Source organism: Zalophus californianus, chromosome X (genome assembly GCF_009762305.2).
Source record: "Zalophus californianus isolate mZalCal1 chromosome X, mZalCal1.pri.v2, whole genome shotgun sequence".
In the NCBI taxonomy this organism is placed as follows: domain Eukaryota; kingdom Metazoa; phylum Chordata; class Mammalia; order Carnivora; family Otariidae; genus Zalophus; species Zalophus californianus.
In genome coordinates, this window is record NC_045612.1 from 61082042 (window position 1) to 61105663 (window position 23622).

Below are 23622 nucleotides of genomic sequence, written 5' to 3' on the forward strand. Positions count from 1 at the left end.
TCGTTAAACATTTGCAAATCAATCAGTGTGATAGAACCTACTAATAAGAGGAGATAGAAGAACCATATGGTCCTCTCAATTGATGCACAAAAAGCATTTGACAAAATACAGCATCCTTTTCTGATTAAAACTCTTCAGAAAATAGGGATAGAGAGAACATTCCTCAAGTTCATAAAATCCATCTATGAAAAACCCACAGCGAATATCATTCTCAATGGGAAAAGCCTAGAGCCTTTCCCTTAAGATCAGGAATATGTCAAGAATGCCCACTTTTGCCACTATTGTTCAACATAGTAGTAGAAGTCCTTGCAACAGCAATCAGACAACAAAAATAAATAAATATTATTCAAATTGGCAAAGAAGATGTCAAACTCTCTTCACAGATGACATGATACTTATTTGGAAAACCCAAAGGACTCCACCCCCAAATTACTAGAACTCATAAAGCAATTCAGTAATATGGCAGGATACAAAATCAATGCACAGAAATCCGTTGCTTTCTTATACACTAACAATGCAACTGTAGAAAGAGAAATTAGAGAATCAATTCCATTTATAATAGCACCAAAAACCATAAGATACCTTGAAATAAATCTAACCAAAGAGGTAAAGTATCTATACTCTAGGAACTACAGAACACTCGTGAAAGAAACTGAAGAAGACACAAATTTGGAAAATTTTTCAATAATATTTTATACCTTTCAGTATATATGCTTTACCTTCTTTTTTTAAGAGATTCACGTATAGGGGGCGCCTGGGTGGCTCAGTTGGTTGATCGACTGCCTTCGGCTCAGGTCATGATCCTGGAGTCCCGGGATCGAGTCCCACATCGGGCTCCCTGCTGAGCAGGGAGTCTGCTTCTCCCTCTGAACCTCTTGCCTCTCATGCTCTCTATCTCTCATTCTCTCTCTCTCTCTCTCTCTCAAATAAATAAATAAAATCTTTAAAAAAAAATAAGAGATTCACGTATAAGTATTTTATCTTTTTTGGTGCTATTTTAAATGGATTTTTTAATTTTATATTTGGATTATTCATTTTTAGTGGATAGATATAAAATGATTTCTATATTGATTTTTACTTGCAATCTTACTGAACTCATTTATTAGTTATAATAAGCTTTCAATGATTTCATTAAGATTTTCTATGTAAAATATTATTAAGTATGTAAATAGAATAGTTTTCCTTCCTCCTTTCCAGTCTGTATGATTTTTATTTCTGATAAACTATATTATTTTCAAATCCAACACACCGTGGCTCCTTTCCATGTAACAGTTTTTCCTTTAGCCTAACCTATATTTCCCCTTCACATTTTACTATGAACAACAAGAAGAAGCCAGGAGTCTTTTTTAACTCTGCCTGGAAATCAAAAACATATCACTCATTTCATTAGGTGATTTTTTTTTTCTTTTACATATACTGTAAACAACGTTGTTGTGAAAATTTCCCCTTTTTTCTGGTGATATTTCCTGGTTTTTCTCTAAGTCTTTACTTACAACCTTCAGAGAGCCAAAACATTTCTACTAATTGCTTCTTCGGGGACTTCTTTGATTTTTGCCTGTTTTCTTGTCCTAAAGCTACTGCTAGGTTTTTAGATTTTTATTATGACAGAACTCCAATCCCAGTACCCAAATACATTCCTGGTATCTCATGTTGTATAATAAATTACATGAAAATGTACTGGTTTAAAATAAGAGACATAATTTATTATATCTCACTATTTATGTGAGTTAGAATTTAAGGCAGGGCAAAATTGTACAGTCTGTCTCTGCTCCACAATTTCTGAGACCTTATTTCAAAGACTTGAAGGATAAGAACTAGAATCAGCTGAAGATATAGATGATATAGATATAGATAGATAAAGATATAGACATAGATATAGATATAGATATAGTTAGATATATGTATATAGTTGATGCAAGATGTTCGCTGGGAGCTACAATTGTTCTCCATGTATATTTCTTCATGGGATCTCTCCAGTAGGCTAGTGTGGCCTTCCACATATCATGGTAGCTGGTTTCCAAGTATTAACATCATATGAGAATGATTAGCAAGCAGAAGTTATGTCTGTTTTATAATTTGGCCTTGGAAATGACCTAAATCACTTTCTCCATATTCTTTCAGAGAATTTTCAGAAAAATAATTTTTACTGGCAAGACATCAACTATCTTCAGAGACGCTAAGAGAAAAATTTGGTATCTTATTTAGATTTTATTCTTAGCATCTTTTAATTGCTTCCCTCCTGTTTATTTAACCCCAAACAAGAAACGCATGTCTGAGTCTGGAGTCATAATGCAGTATCTATGTTTGAGAGGAACCTGTTGTCTCAACTAGGTCCCAGTTGTCCTATCAAGAATTTGCTCTGCATTGGTTACTCTTGCTTAAAAATTGACAACAAATATTGCAAAAAAAATGTGTTTTTTTTTCTGTTTTATGAAACCATACATACTGTCCCACAAACAGCTTACCTAAAATTAGAAGTTTGCTTTGTATGGCTCCTATATATAAACTATTCCTCACTTAAGTGCTAAGAAGGATAAAGGAACTATGGAGGGCAAAAGCGGTTGGAAAGAAGATGCAGCAGGTTCATTTTAATAACATCTGTAGGCTTCTGTAAGTGGTAACTGTGAATGAATCATAATTTATAATAAAGTGAGGGAAATAGTGTACCAATTTTAAAGAAGATGCATACTCTTCCATCCAAGATACAGTAACACACTTTACTTGCAAAAATTCTGCTATTCCTTAAAGAAGTTTTACAAAGGTAAGCCACATAATCTTATACTCTACAATGGTTTTTTATTGAAACCAGCTTGGGCGAACTAATGCCTATATACTCCTGGTGTTCATTTTTTTTTATTTTAAAAAATATTGTACATTCTAAACTTCTAGTTAAGTTCTTTCTTATTTCGTGGCAAGATCACTGACATTATTAAATAGTTCCTGCCCAATATAGAAGCAAAAGACATCTCATTTTCTGTTCCCTTCACCAAACCTTTCCTTCCTCTGAGACAGCTAGAAAAACAAGTTGGGCACTGTCACAAGCATCAAAACACTCAATGCCCACAAATATACAACAATACAGTATTTATTACTCCAAAGACTTGAGTTTGTCACTATAAATCACTTCATCCTTTTTAAACTTTTCATCTTTTGTTTACAAGTTCCTCACTTACAAAATAAGTTTAATAGGGCGCCTGGGTGGTTCAGTCATTAAGCGTCTGCCTTCGGCTCAGGTCATGATCCCAGGGTCCTGGAATCGAGTCCTACATTGGGCTCTCTGCTCCGCGGGAAGCCTGCTTCTCCCTCTCCCATTCCCCCTGCTTCTATTCCTGCTCTCACTATGTCTCTCTCTGTCAAATAAATAAATAAAATCTTTAAAAAATAAGTTTAATAATATCACAATAATTTATACTTCACTGTGTTGCATTTGGTGGTTTAATTGTCTCAATTTTTCCCCTTAGACACACACACACACCCCTCTACCACATGATAGAGGGAATGGAGGAACAGTACTTGTATGCCTCATTGTTTTCAAATGCCTAGAATAGTTCCTGGCACATAGTAGGTACCTTTTAAGATTATTGTTCAGGTTATATATGTTGAATTCAATAGGAAGATACAATTATAAAGATGTTTAGGAACTTTTCAGAAAGATTTGCTAATTCTATTGGTTATTCACTTCCTATAAACTCAAAATGTAAATGTGGATCATACAACCATGATCTGTAGGATGCCATCTGTATGATCTAACATTTGGTATGTTTTCAGTTTTATTACCACACAGAAAATGGCATCATAAATCTGGCCAGGAGTTCAAAATTAGTTGATTCTTCCACGTAAAGTTTATTTGTTGTAGAAAGATGGTAAATCAATAACAGGTGTGTAAGAGGGATTTCAAAGTAAAACTATAAAACAACTTTACATGGTTTCCTCTTATCCACCTACTAAGACTATTTCCCTTGAATAATAGGTATGGTTTTTATTCCCACTAGCCAGCTTTGAGGATTGCAACTAATGATAATAAAAACAATGATAATAACCATCATCACTGACTAAAAATCATCATCATCATCATCACTGAAGGAATGAGTTTTACATTAAATTATGCGATGAGTTAAAGAAAAACAACACAAACAACATCCTCTTCTAACTTCTTTGTGATACGGCACCAGTTCCATGGATTCTATAGCACTATAATTTTCATGTTTTGTACAAGTTCAGTGGCAAAACTTTAGGTTTGATTTATAAAGGAAATTCATGGAGGTTTGTTTCTAACCACATATTCATACCCCAAGGTTTGCACAAATTATCTCTTGTATATAAAAGGAGAGACTTGACCACACATGAAGTTCTAATGTGTTCTGATTTCCTTGAAATTCTACATTCCCGTGTATTGGTTTTATCCAATATGATGATGCACATAGAGTAGCCTTGGCAAAACTGTAAGATAAATTTTTCCTGGGCTTTTTATTTACCTCCTACCCATTACAGTTGCAATGTCCTCTTCTGCCCTTACATGCTCCCCTACTATTACAAACATTAAATGTGTTCATACTGCTTCTTGATTGCCAGGTTTCCATAGTGTAGAGTGCCAAAAAAGAATTCTATATGCATATAATACTTCTCTGGATCTTTCTGTTCTTTTCACCATCAAAATTTACCTTGCCTAGGTTTTAGTTCCTTGAGCCTCATTATGTGGCTAGTTAGCATCCTATCAAAACTAGTTAGCAAATTCAGTTTTGGGCATAAATAGACACAATTCTTGGGGTAAAAGCAACAGTCTAAGGAATGAGATTCACAGGTCAATGGCCTTAATATTATTTTTGTATGTCTAGAACTTAGTGTTCTCTTATTCTTGCTGTCTTTCTGACTTCCCTTAGACCGATAAGCCTTGACTTTCTGGTAGTTAAAATTTCTCTGGCATCTAGATGAAATGATATTCATGCTAACTTTATCCCCTTCCAAACTCCTGTGCCATCTTTTTCTACTTAATAATTTGATATAAATTCATTCTGTCATAAATTATCTGATATTCTCTGGTAATTAACTTCTTGAATATTTATTAAATATATACTATATTTCTAGCACCTTTCTAGGCACCAAAAAGAATGCTCCTAAAGATCATGTAATAATAATAGTGATGATAAAAATAATAATCATACTGGAATTATATACAATATTTTAAAGTATAAAAGAGTTTCATGAAACTAACATTTCTTAAAGAAAACATAGGCAATAATCTCTTGGACATCAGCCTTGGCAACGTTTTTCTAGATATGTCTCCTCAGGCAAGGGAAACAAAAGCAAGACAAACTATTGGGACTACACCAAAATAAAAATAAAAAATAAAAACTTTTGCACACTAAAGAAAACCATCAATAAAATGAAAAGACAACCTACTGAGTGGGAGAAGATATTTGCAAATGATATATAAGATAAGGGGTTAATATCCAAAATATATAAAGAACTTATGCAACTCAATACAAATAGTGATAATAATGATAATAGTAATAATAATAATATGATTTAAAAATGAGCAGAAAACCTGACTAGACTTTTTTTCCAAAAAAGACACACACATGGCCAACAATCACATGAAAAGATGTTCAACATTACTAATCATCAGGGCAATGCAAATAAAATCCACAATGAGATAGCACCTCACACAAGTTAGAATGGCTAGTATCCAAAAGGCAAGACATAGCAAGTTTTGGCAAGGATGTGAAGAAAAGAGAACACACATGCCCTGTTGCTGGGAATGTAAATTGGTTCAACCACTATGGAAAACAGTATAGAAATTACTCAAAATTTTAAAAATAAAATTATGATATGATTCAGTAATTCCACATCTGGGTATTTACCCAAAGGGAACGCAAACACTAATCTAGAAAGATATATGCACACTTATGTTTATTACAGCATTATTAAAATAGCCAAGATATGGAAGCATCTGTGTCCATTGATGGATGTATGGTTAAAAAATACGATATATATACATTATATATATATATATATATACAAAAAGAATGGGATCTTGCCATTTGTGACAACATGACCTAGGGGGTATTGCACTAAGTGAAATAATCAGGCAGAGAATGACAGATGCCATATGATTTCACTTATTATGTATAATATAACAAACAAATAACAGAAACAGAACCGTAAATACAAAGAACTCGTTGTTGCCAACAGGGAGTATTGTGGGAGGATGGCAAAATCGTTGAAGAGAAGTAGAAGGTATAGGCTTCCAGTTATGGAATTAATGAGTAACAAATATGAAAAATACAAAGTAAGGAATATAGTCAATGGTATTACAATAGTGTTGTATGATGACATAAAGCTACACTTGTGGTGAACATAGTCTAATGCATAGAATCACTATTGCACATCTGAAGTTAATGTAACATTGTTTGTCAACTGCAATTATTTTTTTTGTTGTTTCAAGTTTTTTATTTAAATTCTATTTAGTTAAAATATAGTGCAATATTGGCTTCAGGGTAGAATTTAGTAATTCACCACTTACATATAACACCCAGTATTCATCACAACATGTTTTCCTATTTATTATATCATTTAGCTTACTTATTCAACAAATATTTATTGAACATTTTACTATTTTTCAGGCATTGTGCAAACTGTTGAAAGACACAATGGTGGATAAAACAGGTTTTCATAAATCTTAGCCTAATGTGTTACATAGACATTAATCTAATAATCGTAGAAGTAAAGATAAAATTGTAAACTGATAAATGCTATCAGAATCAGAGTATTATAATGGTAAGTAATGGGAATTAAAATTAATTTTTGTTTATGGGTCATTAAGGATGTTTACTCTGAAAAGCTGACCTGTGAACAGATGTTTAAGGGTTGAGCTATGTGCTTATGTGGAATAGAGAGATGTGAAGAAAGGAATAAAGGGACTATTATGTACAAAGATTCTGTAGTCAGAGGGGCATGTTATAAGATGAAAACCTCATACACCATGCTAATTTGTTTTGTCTTCAGACCAAAAACAATGCAAAGTCATTGAAAGTATTTGCACAGGAAGGTAGTATATTAGATTTACAATTTGAAAATATCACTCCTGAATGAGTGCAGAGATTAAATTTGAATGGAAGTTACAGTGAGAAATGGAAGACTAGCAGAATGTTACTACAGTAGTCCAAGTGAGAGAAGTTGGTAGTATAAACTAAAGTGGTGCAGTGAACATAAAGGAAAGTTACAAATATGTGAAATTTTAGACAGTCTTCACAATTATTTTGTGATGTACAAAAAGAGAAGATTATTATTTTTATTTTAGAGAGTAGAGAATGGAGAATGAAGCTTAGGAGATAAGCCAATTGCCCCAAATCTTCAAGGTCTTATTGATAGCTCTTACATGGTGAATTTCGGTCTTAAACCTATGTCTTTTGAATGTATTTCCAAACTACTTCTAATTTACAAAATAATGTAGGACATGTCCACAAGTAATGTGTTCATTTTTTCCTCTTTGCACAAGATAAAATCTTGGGAGTGATCTTATGTTAGATTAATGGTAGAAAACAAAGAGAGAAAGATCATGTAGAATTGATTGGACTAAGAATAGCCAATCATGGCCTCCATGTGTAGCTTTGAGAACTTATTAAAATTAATTAACCACTCTGTGTCTCCCTTTTCTTGTCTATTAACATGAGCAACAACAACAAAATCTTTGGTAAAACAGTATCATTTTTCCCCATAAAGTCAGTATATATCCAAATATTTGACAGTTGTAACAAAACGGTCTTTACAGCTGGTGCTGGTGGGTTAGTGTTCAGATATTGAGGTTTACTTAGCAATTTAAATATATTAAAGAATGTTTAAAATGACATATATTTAAAGAGCACAGGCCAGTTTAAATAACAGCAAGTAGCTCTACTGTCTGACAAAGGAGGAAAGGCAAGCTACAGATCTTTCCCAAGACTATTGAATAACTATAGAACCCACCAGTGATTTTATGGAAAAGACTTATACTTGCCTACAAATATTGACTCTCATCTTCTCCATTAATAACAGAATCTTATGTTGGGGGTGGTGATGCAGTACAAATCTACAATTTTCAGGTTTCTTGCAGACAAGAGTGTCAATGTGATATAAGCAGTCATTCTAGGAAAGTTCCTTATAAAAAGATGGCTTTCTGATTCAGCAAAGAGATGTTTATACTCTTGCCTTCATCTTGCCTGTTAATTAGAATGTGACAATGTTGGCTAGAACAACAGCAAACATCTAATGGCCATGATGTAAACTTATAGCTAGAAGCTACATACATGTTAAGAACGAGAAAGAAGCAAAATAGAAAGGAGCTGAAGAGAATATGGAACCAACCAATGAGACCTAGATTGCTTACCTCTAAAATATTTTTTTTTTTTTGCAAAATAAAAATAAATACCTACAACTTGTGTAAACCATTGTTCTTCCAGGCATTTTTTACTAATGATAAATGCAATTCCTAAGCAATTCAGTCCTGAAAGGTAAATAATCTGGTTCTGGGGGTTGTGTGCATTGAAAAATGAGCTTAACTAGAAATAATTTTGTTATGTGTGTCCTTTACTGGAGCATACGCATAGTTATGTGATTCCTCAAGTCTTCCTTAATGGCCCAGACAACTTCCTATGCCAAGATTGTGGATGGGTAAATTGTGTTTCAGAATTAAAACTGTCACAGTCTTCTCTTCAAGTATACTAAGACTTTTTCCAGTGTTTATTGTCAATCAACTACTGAAGAGATTGGGGCTGCATTGACACATTAGTACCTCTGCCCTTATATTTGATGTGATGAACTCCACAGCATAACAGGTAAATGAACAAAAAGGGTTTTATAAAAGATCGTCTTTCAGAACAAAAGAGTAAATGCATGTACAATTTATCACTTTCTTAGGTTTCCCCTCAACACGTATCAGCTTCCAATCACCAACCAATGTATTATCAGACCCTAATGAAGATAGACATCACATGATTAGACAGAACTTCCAGAGAAGATGGCAGACTAGGAGGGTCCTAAACTCACCCAGTCCCATGGATACAACTAATTAAAATTTTCATCAGAGCAAATCATCCAGAAAAGGACTCAAAGACTGGCTGAACAACCTCTACAACTAAATGTAGAGAAGAGGCCACATGGAAGACGGTGAGAAGGGCAAGGACTCAGTGGGAACTTATAACCTATGGGTTTGACCACCAGAGGGAAGGAGCTGCAGGCATGGAAGGGGGCAACAGTTAGACTGGCATACTAGGGAGCCTGTAAGAGGAAGAGAAATCCTCACAGCACTTGGCTTTCAGAATCAAAATGGACCAAATTTCTTGAGTGCTTACAACCAGTGGGAGGTAAAGCATGGAATTTTAAAAATCAGTGGGTATTGCTCTAAGAGAGTATGGAGGTCAATAGGAAGGTGAGCCTCTGCCCTTAAAGAGACAGCACAGCAAAAAACCTGCAGAAATACAGCTTGGAGGCTACAGTTTGAAAGAAACCTGGGGCTTATGACAGGGAGGGTTAGTTACTAATCTCACAGTCCACTGAGACTTCCCCAGGAACAAGGTAGCTGGCAGGTGCCATTTCCCTCCCCCGCCCCTCATCATAAACATACAGACACCTATGGGATCCAGCACAGCACCAGCACATACTACCTAAATTGGTTACATGCTCACATCACACCTTGCCCCCTCCAGCCAGACCTGTCTCAGTTCTGGGTTGCAAATCCCCTTCCCTAGAAGACCCACCCAAACATTACCAATATTTCATCTCCTGACCACCTGCAGAAGATGCACAGGCCTTCTCAGAACTGCACCCCCCACCCTCAAGTGTTTTGCAGAACAACCCTGGCTGGCCTCAGTCTCCATGGATGCTGCCTATCAACAGTGGAGAAGGACTACCACCACTTAGTTAAGAGTGCACACCCTGCTCACTATTTTCAAGAACAAGAGATATAGCTAACATACCTAACACATATAAATAGACACAGACATTTAAACAAAATGAGAAAGCAGAGGAATATGTCACAAATGAAATAACAGGACAAGACCACAACAAGAGACATAAGCAAAATGGATATAAGGAACAAGCATAAAAGAGAATTTGAAGCAATGGTCACCAAGATACTCACTGGACTTAAGGAACAAGCATAATAGAGAATTTGAAGTGATGATCGCAAAGATATTCCTTGGACTTGAGAAAAGAGGGGAGGACATCAGTAAGACCCTTAAGAAAAAGATAAAAACATAAAAAAAGAAGCAGTCAGCGATGAAAAATATAATCGATTAAATTAAAAATACACTTGATGGAATAAATAGCAGAGTGGAAGAGGCAGAGGAACAAATTAATGAACTAGAAGACACAGTAATGTAAGGTTATCAAACTAAACAAATAACAAAAATTAATTACACAAAATGAGAATAGACTTTGGAAACTCAGTGACTCCATCAAGCATAATACCATTCACATTATAGTGATCTCAGAAGGAGAAAAGAGAGAGAAAAGGGGGCAGAAAACTTATTTGAAGAAATAATAGCTTAAAACTTCCCAAATCTAGGGAAGGAAACAGACATCCAGATTCAGTGACCACAGAGATCCTCCCACAAAATCGACCAAAAGATGTCCACACAAAAACACACAGCAACCAATGTGGCATAAAGTGGTGATAAATAAATTTTTGATTTGGGCTCTTTCTCTTTTCTTTTTGATAAGCCTGTCTAGAAGTTTATCAATTTTATTGATTTTTTGAAGAACCAATTCCTGTTTTTTTGATCTGTTCTATTGCTTTAAAATTTATATATCATTTATTTCTGCTGTAATCTTTATTTTTCCCTTCTTTCTACTGGATTTAGGCTTCATATATTATTCTGTTTCTAGTTCCTTTAGATGTAAGGGTACAGTGTTTATTTGAGCTTTCTTTTGTTTCTTTTGTTTCTTTTCTTTTCTTTTTTTCTTTTTTTTTTTTTTTTTGCTTTTTAAGTAGAGCTGTATACCTATATACTTCCCTCTTGGGACTGCCTTTGCTACATCCCAAAGGTTTTGGACCATTGTGTTTTCATTTTCATTTGTTTCCCTGTATTTTTCTATTTCTTGTTTGATTTCCTGTCTGACCCATTCACTGTTTAATAAAATGCTGTTTAACCTGTGTGTATTTGTGATCTTTCCAAATTTTTTCTTATAGTTTACTTCCAGTTTCAGAGTTGTGGTCAGAAAAGTTGCATGGTATGATTTCAGTGTTTTCATAGTTGTTGAGGCATGTTTTGTGACTTCATATGTGATCTATTCTGGAGAATGTTCTATGTGAACTTAAAAAGAATGTGTTTTCTGCTGTTTTAGGATAAAATGTTCTGAATTTATCTGTTAAGGCAATCTAGTCCAGTGTGTCATTCAAAGACATTGTTTCCTTATTTATTTTGTTTAGATGATCTGTTCATTGACGTGAGGTGTTAAAATCACCTAGTGTTCCTCTGTTATAATCCATTAGTTCCTTTTGTTTGTTACAAAGTATTTATGTATTTGCATGCTCCCATGTATGGTGCATTAATACTTACAATCGTTATATGTTTTTGTTGGATTTTCACCTTTATGATTATATAATGTCATTTTTTTTGTCTCTTTTTAAAGATTTGTTTTAAAGTCTAGGTTGTCCAATGTAAGTATTTTTACTCCAGATTCGTTTTGACATCCATCTACATGATAAATGTTTCTCTACCCCACATTTTCAATCTGCAGGTGTCTTTAGGGCTAAAATAGGTCCCTTGTAGGAAGCGTATACATGGGTCTTCTTTTTTTTTAATCCATTCTGCAAACATATATCTTTTTATTATAAGGCTTAGTCCATTTACATTAAAGTCATTTTTTGATAAATGTGTATGTGTTGTTATTTTATAACTTGTATTGTCCTAGTGTCTGGGGATGTCCCCTGTTCCTTTTTTTTTAAGATGTATTCATTCATTCATTCATTCATTCATTTTAGAGAGAGAGTGGATGGAAGGGCAGAGGGAGAGCAAGAGGGAGAGAAGCAGACTCACTGATGAGCACAGAACCCAAAAGCAGGGCTCCATCTCATGACCCTGAGATCATGACTTGAGTCTGAGCCAAAATCAACTCAGACACTTAACTGACTGAGCCGCCTAGGCACATGTTCCCTGTTCCTTTCTTGTCTTCATCACATTTGGTCTCTCTTTTACACTTAGAGTGCCCTTTAATATTTCTTGCAGGACTGGTTTAGTTGTCACTAAATCACAAAAGGTAAGGTAGAAATAATGACAACAGGAACAACAAAACAGAAATACAAATATAAAATAATATGATGAAAAGCTCTATGCCAATAAAATAGATAAATTGAAAGAAATGGATAAATTCCTAGAAGCATATAAACTACCATACTGAGACAGGAAGAAATTCACAACTTGAACAGACGTATAATCAGCAAGGAAATTGAATTAGTAATCAAAAAACACCCAATAAACAAAAGTCCAGGGCCAGATGACCTCACAGGCAAATTCTACTAAACATTTAAAGAAAAGTTAATACCTATTCTTAAACTATTCCAAACAAATGTAAATGGAAGGAAAAATTTAAAATTCATTCTATGAGGCCACTATTACCCTGCTACCAAAACCCAATAAATATACCACAATAAAGGAGAATTACAGGCCAACATCTCTGATGAAAATAGATGCAAAAATCCTTCAACAAAATACTAGCAAACTAAATCCAGCAATACATGAAAAAAAAATCATCATGATCAAGTGGGATTTAGTCCCAGGATGCCAAGGTGCTGGGATATTTGCAAATCAATTAACAGAATACATCACATGAATAAGAGAAAAGATAAAAAACACATGATCACTACAATGGAGGCATAAAAAGCATTAGACAAAGTACAACATCCACTCATGATAAAATTCCTTGACAAAGTAGGTTTAGAGGGAACATACCTCAACATAATAAAGGCCATATATGAAAAACCTAGAATGAATATCATACTCAATGGGGAAAACCTGAGAACTTTTCCTAAGATAAGGATAAAGACAAGGATGACTCTCACTGTTATTCCATATAGTATTATATGTCTCAGCCACAGCAGTCAGAGAACAAAAGTAATTAAAAGGCATCCAAATAACTAAGGAAGAAGTAAAACTTTCTCCATTTGCTGGTGACATGATGCTCTATATAGAAAACCTAATAGACTCTGAAAAAAAATGTTATAACTGATAAAAGAATTCAGTAAAGTTGCTGGATACAAAACCGATGTACAAAAATCTGTTGCAAATCTCTAGACAGTAATAACGAAGAAGCAGAAAAAAGAAAAACTAAGAAAACAATCCCATTTACAATTGCCCTCAAATAATAAAATACCTAGGAATAAACCTAACCAAAGAGGTGAAAAATTTGTACTTTGAAAACTGTAACACATTGATGAAGGAAATTAAAGATGGCATAAAGAAATTAAGTTATTTTTTAATTAAAAAATAAACAAATATGCATAAAAAGGATTCCATGCTCATGGATCAGAAGAAAATTATTGTTAAAATATTTATACTACCCAAAACAATCTACACATTTAATGCAATCCTTATCAAAATACCAAAGCATTTTTCACAGAACAAGAACAAACAATCCTAGAATTCATTTGGAACCACAAAAGACCCCAAATGGCTTAAGAATTTTTGAAAAGGAAAAGCAAAGCAAGCTGGAGGCATTATGTCACATTTCTGGACTTCAAGTTATATTACAAAACTGTAGCAATCGAAAGAGTACTGAATGAGTTAAGATGGTGGAGTAGTAGGGGGACTCTGGGCTTGCTTCATCCCTTGAACACAGCTAGATCAACATCAAATCATTTTGAACAACTAGGAAATTGATCTGAGGATTAAGAAAACAATCTGTGCAACTGGAGGAAGAGAACATGGCAGATACAGGGTTCAGGAATGTGAATTGGGAGAGAAAAAACTACAGTGCTGATAGGGGTTGGGAACGCTTTTTCAGAGCTTAGTCAGCAAGAGAGGGAGAAAGTGGGAGAGTGAGCTGTGCATAGGGATAACACAAGGTGCATTGGTGTGGGGATCCCTTGGGTTGCATGGAGAGAGAAGGTTCCCCTTCCTGGAGTGCATTTGAAAGATAGTATTTTGCTTCTCCAAGAACAAAAGACCTACCAGGCAGTGTTGAGTGGCCATTCAACAGCTGGGGACAGAGGTGTGCACAGAGGACGGATAACCTGGTCACAGCTTTTTACTGTTTCAACATAAATTCCTTGCACTTGCACAGGTGTGTGACTGCTATTCTGGAACGGAAAGTTGCATGCTGCAGTGCTGCAAGGCTCTCTTACAGGGGGGAAAGGAATAGGTCCATGAGTTTCTGGGTACTTTAAGTTGGGTTGTTTTAAATCCCAGCTGCCCAGAGATAAAACACAGGAGAACTGTGGCATGGAGCATGTTGATGGCTGGGCACAGACAGACTGAGGGCAGGGATCTGACAAAAGCCTGGGACACAGAAGAGAATATTATTCACTTTTCTGTGAGGACCTCCTGGACAGTGATGGTCACAAGTTCCACTCCCCAGAGAGGAGAGGGTGGGGTGATGCCATCTCCCACCCGCCCCCAGCACAGTCAAACATCAAAGAGAAATAGTGCTTGCAGTGGAGCCTGGGGTTGCTTACACCAAATCCCACCACCCTGTGCCTGGAAAGGCCATCTTTATTAGGGCATGTCTGACAGTGAGCAAGCACAGCAGGCCTCTCCCTTCAAAGACCAACACAGGCCCTGCTCATGCCTCAAGGCTACTGATCATAGAGTGATCCAAAGCTTCAGCTTCAGATCCAGTGGAAGCAGGACCAGGCTTGTTTTTTTTGTTTGTTTGTTTGTTTGTTTGTTTGTTTTTGTTTTTTGTTTTTGTTTTTCAATGTTTTATTCTTTATTCTTTTATTTTTTAATTTGTTAATTTATATTTTTTATTTTATATATTTTATTTACTTTTCTTTTTTATTTGACATCAGGATTATACTTTTTTGTTCACTTGTTGGCTTATTTGTTTCCTTTTCTTATTTTTGGAATCAGGCTTTTATCTTCCTCTTTCTTTTCCCTTCTTTTTCTTTGGAAACAGGCTTATACTTTTTTGTTACTAAGTTTGTTTGCTTTCTTGTTCTTTTTCATTTTCTCTTTTCTTGAATCAGGCTTTTTTTTTTTTTTTGAATCTGGCTTATCTTAACAAACAAATCAAAGCACACTTAGTTAAAAGTCCAAACACTCCATACTGCAAGCAAGGAGGAATTCTGCAAAGGACTGACCAATGGGAAAGAGCAGCCAAAATATAACAGGAGAGTGCATGCAGCAATACCAGAATCACTTCCTGAAGCATCAGGCTCTGCACAGTGCAGAACCCCTTCTTAATATAGTATTACTCTTAGGAGCAGGAAACATAACAAGCTTTCATAACACACAAAAGACAGAAACCTAGACAAACTGACAAGATGGAAGAATTCTCGCCGGAAGAAAGATCAAGAAGAAATCATGGACAAGAATTTGCTCAAAACAGATATAAGCAATATATCTGAACAATAATTTAGAACAGCAATCATAAGAATACTAGCTGGGCTTGAAAGAAACATAGAAGACAACAGAGAAACCTTGGTTGTAGAAATAAAAGATCTTAAAACTAGTCAGGCTGAAATAAAAAAAATGCTATAACTGAGAGGCAAAATTGACTGGATGTAATCACAATGAGGAAGGAAGAAGCAGAAGAATGAATAGGTGATATAGAAGATAAAATTATGGAAAATAATGAAGCTGAAAAGAAGAAGGAAAGAAAACTATTAGATCATAAATGTAGACTTAGGAAACTCAGTGATTCAATAAAGTGCAGTACTACCCATATCATAAGAGTCCAGAAGAAGAATAGGAAAAAGGGACAGAGGTTTATTTGAACAAATTATAGCTGAGAACTTCCCCGATCAGAGAAAAGAAACAGGCATTCAAGTCCAAGAGGCACAGAGAACTGCCCTCAAAACAAAAAATAGGAAAAAAAATTTAAATTAAAAAAATACAGGTCAACACAACCACATATCATAGTGAAACTTACAAAATACAAAGATAAAGAGAATTCTAAAAGCAGGTAGGGACAAAAGATCATTAGCCTACAAGGGTAGACACATAAGGTTAGCAGCAGACATGTCCACATAAACACGGCAAGCCAGAAGGCAGTGACATAATACATTCAATGTGCTGAATGGGAAAAATATGCAGCCAAGAATATTTTACCCAGCAAGGCTGTCATTCAGAATAAGAGAAATGAAGAGTTTCCAAGACAAGTAAAAACTAAAAGAGTTCATGAACGTTAAACCAGCTCAGCAGGAAACATTAAAGTGGACCTTTTCTATTGTATTGTATTGTATTGTATTGTATTGTATTGTATTGTATTGTATTGTATTGTATTGTATTGTATTGTATATACCACAGGCATATTGGGCAATAGGGTGTTAAACTTAGCTCTTTATTTCTATACGTGCACCTGTCACATTTAATGTATTTGGGTTGAACCTGCTCAGAATCATTATGTACATTTGCTAAGATAAAATTATCAGGCAAAGTCCTGGAGAATAAAATCCATAGAAAAAGGGCCATATTAATTAATATAGGACATTAGAGAAAATATTAGCAATCTTGACACCAAGAGATTAATCACTGAGTAGCCAGAAAAACAAAAATTCCTTTGTCAGAAGTGTTCTACAAAAAAAAAAAAAAAAAAAAAAAAAGTGTTCTACAATAGTTTGTGGAGGGAAGTTTGCTTACCAGAGAGAAAATAGGAGTGATAAAGGTAAAAATTGCAGTATAGTAAAATAATTGAAGATTAAAGGATAAACAAGGAAAAAGTCCAAATTCCCAACTCAGCAAAAGGTAGGGGTTATCACTGCATAATTTAAGAATTCTGAAAGAAAATCCTTAACTTGTGTATTAATCGAGTATCCAATATTTGCAAATGATGGATAATTCTACTCAGACTGGCTAAACAAGAAAATAGGACTTCTACTGTCTCTCTCTCTTTCTATCTCTCTCTGTCTCCCTCTTTCTCCTCTTCTCTTTTCCCTAAGTTGTCCTCTGTGTTTTGTTCTTGTCAAATTCTTCCCCAGTGTCCCTTCTTGGCACGTTCAGGCCTAATTACTACTAAATTAGTAATCCTCAATGGATAAGCAGAATTTTATAAACTTCTGTGAGCCAAAGCAAATTTCTGAGCCTAAAGTTTTCTCTTTGACCACTCTCCTAAAATATACTGAGTCTTATTTTCTCCAGACCCACAGATTAGAAGGTAAGTAGTAGAATAGATTAGAAACTTGTGAAGGTATACCAATTAGAGCTCAAAATCTAGGCTGGGATTTATAATTAAGAATAATTATTGGGGTGCCTGGGTAGCTCAGTTGGTTGAGCATCTGCCTTCTGCTCAGGTCATGATCCTAGGGTCCTGGGATCAAGTCCTGCATCAAGCTCCTTGCTCATCAGGGAGTCTGCTTTTCCCTCTCCCTTTGCCCCTCCCCCTGCTTGTACACATGCTCTCTCTCTTTCTCTCTCTGACAAATAAATAAATACAATCTTTAAAAAAAGAATAATTGTTATATACCTTTTACACTTTCACTTAGAGATCATCCATACAACAATAAAGATATCCTACACTCCAGATATCTGACAGTGTGTGAAAATTTAAACCTGTTGGAGAGGAAAGAAGCAAAATAATACATCCTAGGCTGGTGTCTGATATAAAAGATCCCCCTTGACTGATGGTGGAAGGCATTAGTAGGAGCTTTATTTGAAGTCATTGATGTCTTGTTACAGTATACATAAAGGAAAAAGATTCTAGTTTCTTTTTGTCTTTGAAGTCCAGTACAAAAAGACATAGAAATAGAAATAACATAAATTTTGGGGCCAGAGAGTAGGAAGTTAGGAAGGGGGAAGTTTAAGAATTATTTTGTATCTAAAATAGAGGAAGGCCAGAGCAAGGCATAGTTTACAGATAGAAACAAGAAGAAACTAGAATGTGAAAGGCATTTTTTGTTATTAAGACAGAGAAAGGTCACCACAAAATGCTAGTCAAAGGCAGATAGTGGAACTTTAAGGCCAGTCAATTTTATTTTTATTTCTAGATTATCTTTTAATGGCAGCTTAAAATATAGCTGAAATGAAGAGGGTACATGTCTCCTGGTTTATGAAATGCTGGTAAAATTGCAGAAATCTCATCAGAAAATATAACCTTTGTTCAGGTACCACTCTCGTATTCACATGCTGTTATCTGCACTCAGTCTTTTGAAGTCAAATCATATTACAGGAGTAAATCCTGTCACCAGAAAAAAAGTCTAGGTTTGATTATAAGTCTCCATCTTTCTTGTGTCTAGCACAATAAGACCTGCCCAACCAATGGGAGAGCAGGACAATAAAAATTTAAATTTGAATCTTTAGACATCAATCCCTAATGAACTATATTCTTCTCCTTGGAAGATGTGTGTGTGTGTGTGTTGACATAGAAGATTTTTTCTGTTCTAGGTTAAGATGGGGACATGGACAAGAGAAGGGATGCCTACCTTTGGCTAGGACTAGCAGATAAAATGCAAGACAATTAAATTTGAATTTCAGATAAATAATAAACGACTTTTAGTATAAATATATCCCAAATATCTTAAATATTCCATACTAAATAATATTTGTTATCTTACTGAAATTCAAATTTAATCTGTACTTCTATATTTTTTACTGCTTAATTTGGCAGCCTTAGTCTTGACATGTATACAGTGGAGAATATAGAGATGAAGTTGAGCCACCAGTCTTCTATACTCTTCATAGAAAGATATTTGAGTGCCACATTTTTATGACCTCCACAATCTACTCCAAACATCACATAGATCCAATTCCCCATGCAGGTTCTAGGAGCAACTTCTCCATCATTCCCATGTATAATGGGTTGAAACTTTGGGGTTTAGTTGAATGAGGTGAATGTATTTTGCATTTTGAATAGACGTAAATCTTTGGTGGCCAGAGGGTGGACTGTGGTAGAATAATGCCCCCCAATGAGATCTACATCCAAATCCCCAGAAACTGTGAATATATTACCTTTTATAATAAAAGGGACTTTGTAAATTTTATTAAGTTAAGGTTATTGAACTGGAAAGATTATTCTGGATTATCTATATGGGCCCAATGTAACCACAGAGGTCTTTATAAAAGGAGGTAGGAGATTCCAAGTCAAGGATGGAAGCAGAAGGAGAATAGGCAGTGTTATGGTAGAAGAAGAAGAGAGATGAAGAAGATGTGACAAGATAAGCAGAAATAATAGCAAAAGATACTTCACATTGCTATAAGATGGAGCACAGGGCCATGATCCAGGTAATTTGGGCAAACTCTATAAGCTAGAATACAGGGAATCAGATTCTTTCCTATATCCTCTAGAAGGAACAATCTTGCTGACACCTTGACTTTAGCCCAGTAAGATTTATTTTGGACTACTGACCTCCAGAATTGTTAGATAATAAATCTGTATTGTATTAAGCCAGCATATGATAATTTGTTATGGTAGCAAGAGGGACCACAAACTTTACTCCTTCCTCTCCTCCACTATCTATCTGAATTTTCTTTCTCCCTCGGCTATTATATCTTGCAGGTTTTGAAGGCATACCTTGTGATGTCACTAAAGCCTTCATTTTTTTAGAGGTCGAATCCTTAGTAATCATACCTTCTTCAGGTGAAGGTTATTACACATGTCCATTGACAATTACAATTGAACAACAGAATTCTAAGTGGTTCCTAGTTAGATTACCTGGATTCTACATGTGTTCTTTTCTGTCCCCATTGTGTAAAAATAGTCTTACTTATTCCTGCTGATTATAGTCAATTATCTTTGCCAAACCAACAATTCCTTTTCTTATCTGCCTGTCTCTGGACATGAAAAGTCCAACATACCATAGCAAAAGGTACAGTTTGTAATTCAATAAGAATTTTGTTGTCTCATGGCAAGAGTATGCCTGCTTTTGACAATCAGAATCCTCAACCTTACAGATTTTATATTTGTAAGAATGGAAAAGCACAAAATTCTCCAGTGAGTCCTTGAGAATGGTGATAAGTAAGATCATTCCCATTTCTACTCTTTGGTCCTATTTGAGACATAGCACCATATAGAGATTTCTGATTAAATGAACATTCATCTTGAGTCATGCAGGATGGCGTCTATGTTTTCAGAGAATTTTCTTTGAACTGACACTTCAGCTGTTCCTTCAGCAAAATATGCCAGTACTTTTTTAAGCCTCTATGATTTGGTATATGACACAACTAGTAGATTCCATGATTTTAGGTCCATTCCCTTCCCTCCTTCACTCTGTAGGAGGTCCCCTAGTAGGTTGATGTGTTGTGTGATATTCTATGCTTATGAACTAAACATTTTACAAGCCTCAACCTCATGAGAGTGATACAAGTTGAAACTCTGTCAGCAGGAGATGGAAACTTGTACTTAAAGTAGGAACACATCTTATGAGAATAAATTGCTGTTCATATTAGGATATGCAGGATTATTATCATTGCATGCCTTAGGTCATTGGTAATAATCTCAGTTATTATAATATAGTTTTTATAAATACTGTCTTGACTTAGTTCTGAAATTCTGTCTAGGGGCTAGTCAGTTAGACTTCTTGAACAGTAGATTAAGTCCATACCCCAAACCCCTTCCTTATTGCACTTTCATACTTTGGACAACAATGCACCTTCCCAAATAATCCTAGGGCCTAATACCAGACATCCAGGGACATCTCAATTCAGAGCCTATTGAAATTATTTAAACTAGCCAAATTTAAGCCTGTTTGACCTGCCTCTTCCATTTCTTCTTGCAGAAACCACAATAAATACACCTGACCAGTCTCTCTCTCTCTGCATCTTGACCAACCTTAAAACTAAATTTTTTTCTTATTTCATTCTTAATCTGCATCTGGCCTCACTATACCTCATCCATAGTAATATAGTCAAAAGTCATTTCCCATGGAAAATGATAATTTTTTTTTTTTTAGTTTATGATCATGGCAAGTGGAGACTTTTTTGACTCTGAAATTGCACTAACCTTTGGTCTCCATTTGTATTAATTCACTGGCTACACATACCAAGAGATTTGAAATGAAATGTGCTTCCCACATTTGTCCTGGCTTTTCAGAGCTCTTACTATCTGGGCTGGATAGGTGGAACTTATTCTCCAATGAGAATATTGAAATGAAGCAATTTTTAGTTGTAATTTCTGGCTGTCTTACATGTCAATCTATTTCTAACATCTAACATAGTCTGTACTCAGTGATGGCTTGTTAAATACATGAATGAATGATCAATTATTTTTCTCATATTGTGGGTACTTTGAGTAATAGTCACATTAATGGCCTCCTCAGTTTCTTCTCCCCTAGTCTTATAATTATTTCTGTCAGCTCTGATTATGTTATTCTTTGCTCAAAAACTTTTAGTTAACATTTACTGCCTTAAAAATTAAATAGAGTCCTCTATACTCATAATTTTCTATTTGAGAGACATTTCCTAGTTCTAAGTCTTAGGTAGTGCTCATTCTTTGACCTGAAACAAACTTTCAAATTTGTTCTACTCACATATTAAGACTTATGCCAAATGCTATCTGCCTTCATTAATCCCTCTTGGTGTTAAAGGACAAGAGGACAAGTGTTCTTGAAAATCTCCTTTTTCTTTGCAGAGAACATTAATAATATATGTTTGTTTACTAAACAGTATGAATAATGGATAAGGGGAGTACAATATTGTAAGAGCCTGGACAGAGATTTTGCTCTACAGAAAAAAAAAAAGAAAATTGTTTCATAAGTATATTTAGAGGAATTGGAAGTAGAGAGAGGGCTGGAATATGAGATATTTGAAGTTTTTCTGGAGAACAAATAGAAAGGGAATTCTGGTGAGATAGCAGGTGAAAGTAAGGGACTCTGAGGTAATGTAGACATTTCTAATTGGTGATTATTAGAATGTATACTGTGTGATATGTAATGTAAATTAATTTTCTTTTATTCTCACAAAATATCCAGTAAAATCTCCATTATACACCTTTACTCTGTAGGATAAATTGTCTTGTAAGTGTTGACTGGAGGGTCATATAAGATGGAGTGGAGTATAACCAAGTATGGAGTCCTTGGGTTGGTTGACAGGTTTGGCCACCACTGAAATCAGGGTTCACCATTTGTGGGACAAACAAGACTCCCCAAACAAATGTGATTTCTTTTCTCTTTGAACACCACTAACATTCTGTTTACACCTCTATTTGTCACATTCTGTTTTGTGTTTGAATCTTCTTTACTTGTTTTAGAGTCCTTTCTGGACTACAAAACTAAAAGTACCTTGAATGTGCTCTCTCTGTATCCATTAAAGGAGTGCTCTTCACACAAAGTTCCACTTATTTTTACTGATATTGCATGAGAAATTCGTGAGTGTGTTGTTGGGAGGATTTTTTTTTCAAAATTCTCTAACTTTCGTTATCATAACCTATGGAAGGTTGCATTTTAAAATTCACGTTCTAAATTACTTTCATATTTTAGGAAGCTTATTTTGGGGAAATGTTTGCTTTATAATTTTTGGAGGGTTAGATTTGGGGGGAGGTCATCAAGAGGATGCAGCCTCTCGTTGTTGACCTGTGAGCTAGACCTAAACAATCACAGTCTCCTCACACCCTCCCCTGTTCTTAGAAAATGCATCTCACCTGCCTTCCGCACTCCCAGAAAATGCTCCAAGGACATAACCTTGAGGTAACAATTTGGTGCTGAGACCATCTAGAGGAACATGTGACTGAACCCAGTTAAGGCCTTGATGTAAACTTTTAAGATTTGGTGGGCAGGGGCACAAATCTAGTCAGGTCTTGCATCTGCCCAATATGACCCTTTTATGTAAGTTCCCTTGCTTATTAAACCTGCCATCTACCAATCTGGAGTGGCCTGTTTCTTTCTTCAGTCTCTCCCTGCTATTAGCATATGAAGTTTGGTTTCAGATTACACCTGGGAAGTTCCTGAGGAAGTTGCAAACAAACAGTAAAATATTTTTATTTTTCCACAAAAATGTAGTTTATTTTATTTTATTTTTTATTATGCTCAGTTAACCACTGTATAATACATAATTAGTCCCTGATGCAGTGTTCAATGATTCATTAGTTAAGTATAACACCCAGTGCTCATCACAGCACGTGCCCTCCTCAATACCCATCACCCTGTGACCACCTCCCTCCACCCTCTTCCCCTTTGAAATCCCCAGATTGTTTCTCGGGGTCCATAGTCTCTCATGATTATCTCCCTCTCTGATTTCTCCCTCTTTGGATTTCCCTCCCTTCCCCTATGGTCCTCCGTGCTATTGCTTATATTCCACATATGAGTGAAACCATATGATAATTGTCTTTCTTTGTTTGACTTACTTCATAATCCCCTCCAGTTCTATCCATGTTGATGCAAATGGTGGGTATTCATTGTTTCTGATGGCTGAATAGTATTCCATTTTATATATGTACCACATCTTCTTTATCCATCCATCTGTTGAAAGGCATCGCGGCTCCTTCCACAGTTTGGCTATTGTAGACATTGCTGCTATAAACATTGGGGTGTATGCTCCCCTTCTTTTCACTACGTCT